We start from the raw sequence: 5000 nt of genomic DNA on the forward strand, positions 1-5000 counted from the left end.
GGTTATGAGGTATTAGTATTCATTTACTACACACGCCAAGAAACGGCTGTCTTCAAAAGCGACAGCGTCCCGGAAGTGATTCAGGAAGTCGCATGACGCAATCGCACCTTTTCTCCAAGCGGGGCTGCAGCGCCATCGTGTGGCCAGAAAAAGTAACGGAAGAAGAAGTGACATATCAAGTACATTTGTGTTTTTCAACCTTTTTGGAGCCAAGGCACATTTTTTTTCATTGGAAAAAAATCCAGTGGCACACCACGAGCAGAAAATGTTAAAAACGAAACTCAATAGCCTAGATCAGTGTTAGATACAGTCTGGTGTGCCATGGGAGATTATGTCATTCAACCTATTTGGGTTAAAAAAGGATTTTTGCAAACCAGTAATTATAGTCTGCAAATGATGTGTTGTTGTTGAGTGTCGGTGCTGTCTACAGCTCGGCAGATTAACCGTGTAATACTCTTCCATATCAGTAGGTGGCAGCCGGTAGCTAATTGCTTTGTAGATGTCGGAAACAGCGGGAGGCAGTGTGCAGGTAAAAAGGTGTCTAATGCTTAAACCAAAAATAAACAAAAGGTGAGTGTGTAGTAGAATTTCTGCCCTTTTCACCTTTTCTATGTTGTTGTTCGATTGATGCATAAGCTAGAAGGAGAAGATTGCCAAGCATAGAGTTGAGCATATGGTCGCCCTGACATTGTACAAGATATCTTGATTGTTTGTTATGGCGAAGGGATCCAAGAATGTTGCAGACACAGCTGGCCCTTGACCCACCAGGGAAACATATAAATAACCAAGTTAGACCAAGTCTAGGAGCTTTTTCTTTTTCTCCGGAGAAACTGCCTGTATTCATGGCAATTCAATCCAACCTTGTACCATTTGATTATGGGTAAATAAAACTCTTATGATAAATTCACTTTTGTTCCTGTTTAAGATTTGGACTTTCTACTACAGTGCCCCTAAGGAAAGGCATTGAAGCTTAGGGAACGAAACTAAAACTGAACTGGCTACAAAGTAAACAAAAACAGAATGCTGGACGACAGCAAAGACTTACTGTGGAGCAAAGACGGCGTCCACAATGTACATCCGAACATGACATGACAATCAACAATGTCCCCACAAAAGAAGGATGAAAACAACTTAAATGTTCTTGATTGCTAAAACAAAGTAGATGCGGGAAACATTGCTCAAAAGAAGACATGAAACTGCTACAGGAAAATACCAAAAAAAGATAAAAAGCCACCACAATAGGAGCGCAAGACAATAAGTAAAACACTGCAGACGGGAAAACAGCAAAAAAGTCCAAATAAGTCATGGTGTGATGTAGGGATGATGTTTGATAAGAAATTATCGAGTTCGAGTGTTACGTCTTCGACGCATGGCTGCGATTGTTGTGTTCCTTCCAAGGTAGGAGACAAGCAGGAGTGTCGTGGAGTTAAGATGAAGTATTATTTTAATAAATTAAAGGCAAGACAAAAATACAAAACTGAGGACGCTAGCAAGCGTGGAGCAGAACAAAACCAAAATGTCACCAAAGGTGAAAAAACGAGGAAAGCTAGACTTTGCTACAGCGATGAGAAAAAAAAACATGAGACGTAAATGTTGCCTACAGCAAACATTGACCCAGCAACTACTGCTGGGTGACCGCACACTATAAAGGGGAGTGATTAACCAAAACACCTGGCGAGAACACTAATTGCTAAACTAAGACAGGTGAGGAGAATCAGTGCCCATGGAAACCAACAGTAAACAGGGAAAGAGGGTGCTCCCAGGAAACAGACTAACACAGAAACATTACCAAAAACATACATCATGCCATGATCCGGGTAACGGATCATGACATAACCCCCCCCTTAAGGGACGGATCCCAGACGTCCCAAACTAGAAACCCCTCCCCTAAAAAAAAAAAAACCTCCAGAATAAGTCAAAAGTCACGGGAGGGTGGAGGGAGGTCTTGGTGGTGGGCCGCCCAGCCATGTGTCCCCGAAGCCACCGGGGACAAGTCAGGTGGCGGCGGCGAGTAGATTGTCGCCGCCTTTGTCGAGGCGGGCGACCTCGGAATGGCCATGTCTGTGGCCGTTGAGGCGGACGAGACTGACGCCAGAACCCCAGCAGTCTTTGAGTCCTACACCCAAGTCCTGGGCGTCGCTGCTGTTGGCGCCAAAAGCGTCCATAAAAAGTCCAGAGACGAGGAGGTGGGCGGCGCCGTGGTGTGGCCCGCCAGACACGAGTAGGTGGGCGGCGCCGTGGTGCGGCCCGCCTGACATGAGGAGGTGGGCACGTCGTCGGCGAAGCAGGCGTAGAAGCCGTGGGAGGCGTGGTAGGCGAGGCAGGTGTGGAAGCCGCGGGAAGCGTCATCGCCGTGGAAACAGGAAGCGTCGTCGCCGTGGAAGCAGGAGGCGTCGCCGTGGAAGCAGCAGGAGGCGTCGCCATGGAAGCAGGAGGCATCGCCATGGAAGCAGGAGGCTCGTCTGTCGGCGTGGGCGGAGCCAGAGGCGGAGCAGGCGGCTTGTCTGCCGGCGTGGGCGGAGCCATAGGCGGAGCAGGCGGCTCGTCTGCCGGCGTGGGCGGAGCCATAGGCGGAGCAGGCGGCTCGTCTGCCGGCGTGGGCGGAGCCATAGGCGGAGCAGGCGGCTCGTCTGCCGGCGTGGGCGGAGCAGGCGGCTCGTCTGCCGGCGTGGGCGGAGCAGGCGGCTCGTCTGCCGGCGTGGGCGGAGCCAGAGGCGGAGCAGGCGGCTCGTCTGCCGGCGTGGGCGGAGCCAGAGGCGGAGCAGGCGGAGCAGGCGGCTCGTCTGTCGGCGTGGGCGGAGCAGGCGGCTTGTCTGCCGGCGTGGGCGGAGCAGGCGGCTCGTCTGCCGGCGTGGGCGGAGCCAGAGGCGGAGCAGGCGGCTCGTCTGCCGGCGTGGGCGGAGCCATAGGCGGAGCAGGCGGCTCGTCTGCCGGCGTGGGCGGAGCCATAGGCGGAGCAGGCGGCTCGTCTGCCGGCGTGGGCGGAGCCATAGGCGGAGCAGGCGGCTCGTCTGCCGGCGTGGGCGGAGCCATAGGCGGAGCAGGCGGCTCGTCTGCCGGCGTGGGCGGAGCCATAGGCGGAGCAGGCGGCTCGTCTGCCGGCGTGGGCGGAGCCATAGGCGGAGCAGGCGGCTCGTCTGCCGGCGTGGGCGGAGCAGGCGGCTTGTCTGCCGGCGTGGGCGGAGCAGGCGGCTCGTCTGCCGGCGTGGGCGGAGCCAGAGGCGGAGCAGGCGGCTCGTCTGTCGGCGTGGGCGGAGGTCTCAGCTGGACTGCTAGGTGGGCCGTAGGGGGAATCATCACCTGCAGCGCGGTGAGTATACTTCCCAGCTGTCTCTCCAAAGCATCAAGGCGAGCATCTTGGCGTTCCGCCATGGCGTTGACGCAAGCCCCAAGAACGCCAAACTGTTCCTCCTGTTGTCCAAGTTGTTTTTCCTGTTGGTTCAATGCCCTTTTTACTGGGTCGGTCTCTGCAGGGTCTCGTGTGCTTTGCAGAGCTGGAGCAGGAGGTGGAGAGGATGGTGTTTGCAGGACCACCAGCGTTGATGGTGGCGTCAGCGTGGCAGGCGTGGGAGGAGCCAGAGGAGCAGGAAGTAGGGCCGAAGCAGACAGCTCCCCCGCTGGAGGAGAGGCAGGCAGCAACCTCAGTGGAATGAGGTCTGCTTGCCCCGCTGACACGCTACCAGCACTGCCCCCCCCCTCAGGAAGCAGATTCCAGATGCTAGATGGAGCTGGTGGGGGGAGCGCTTGTGCGGGTTCGGCGGGAGCAGAGGGCACGGGCGGGTGGGCTCTAGGAAGCCTGGGAGCTGGCCTTGTGCGTGAGCGCCGCTGGCGTCTTTCTGGACAATTGCCAGCAGGTGGTGTCTGAGGGGAGGAGAAGCCGCACGGGAAGAGCCTGGCAGACAACGTTGGGGGAAAAGTGTCCATTTCGCAACCCTCATACGCATGTGCCTCTGTGCCTGCCCACTGCCCGAGCCTTCGCTTACCGGGTGGCGTGGACGATGTCCGGGTGGCTCGAGAGTGGGGGAGGAAGCGGGTCTCTGCTTCCGTCAACTTCGCCATCAGCTGCCCCCATGCCACCAGAGCGCCGGCCGGAAGGTCTTCTTCGGACAGCTCCGCTTCGTCTTCGCTCTCCCATGGCTGGACGTCCGCTCTGAGCTCCCGGAGGATGTCTTGCTTGTCCATGTTGGACAGGAACACTTCGTCTGGCTGGGTCAATCTGTTACGTCTTCGACGCATGGCTGCGATTGTTGTGTTCCTTCCAAGGTAGGAGACAAGCAGGAGTGTCGTGGAGTTAAGATGAAGTATTATTTTAATAAATTAAAGGCAAGACAAAAATACAAAACTGAGGACGCTAGCAAGCGTGGAGCAGAACAAAACCAAAATGTCACCAAAGGTGAAAAAACGAGGAAAGCTAGACTTTGCTACAGCGATGAGAAAAAAAAACATGAGACGTAAATGTTGCCTACAGCAAACATTGACCCAGCAACTACTGCTGGGTGACCGCACACTATAAAGGGGAGTGATTAACCAAAACACCTGGCGAGAACACTAATTGCTAAACTAAGACAGGTGAGGAGAATCAGTGCCCATGGAAACCAACAGTAAACAGGGAAAGAGGGTGCTCCCAGGAAACAGACTAACACAGAAACATTACCAAAAACATACATCATGCCATGATCCGGGTAACGGATCATGACATCGAGTCTATTATCGAATCCTCTTATCGAACCCATTCCTTATCGATTCTCTTATGGAGTCCAGATGGGTTGTTGTATATGGAAAAAAACACACAATATTTGGTTTAACAAAAGCTCACTTTTATTATATAAGAAAACAATTTAATCTAAAAAATAAATAAATATTGACTGTTGCCCCCCTAAAAAAAATAAAATAAAATAAAATATTGACTGTTGTTACCCAAAGTATATTAAGTGGGATTTTTCAGAAAAACAAATATATAAGGTAACACAAAAACAAGCTGTCTCTGTGATCACTATAGG

General features: G+C 53.1%; 1 protein-coding gene across 1 annotated transcript in view; it reads right to left on the reverse strand.

Annotated features, from left to right (window-relative positions):
- dele1 (DAP3 binding cell death enhancer 1) overlaps positions 1 to 69 on the reverse strand; it is a 24628-nt gene extending 24559 nt beyond the window's left edge. Inside the window, exon 1 of the mRNA XM_062045994.1 lies at positions 1 to 69. This exon is cut by the window's left edge and continues 108 nt beyond it. The gene's annotated coding sequence lies outside the window, so the exon portion shown is untranslated.
- Between the last annotated feature and the right edge of the window lie 4931 nt (positions 70 to 5000).

The sequence above is a fragment of the Entelurus aequoreus genome, linkage group LG04 (genome assembly GCF_033978785.1).
Source record: "Entelurus aequoreus isolate RoL-2023_Sb linkage group LG04, RoL_Eaeq_v1.1, whole genome shotgun sequence".
Lineage (NCBI taxonomy): Eukaryota > Metazoa > Chordata > Actinopteri > Syngnathiformes > Syngnathidae > Entelurus > Entelurus aequoreus.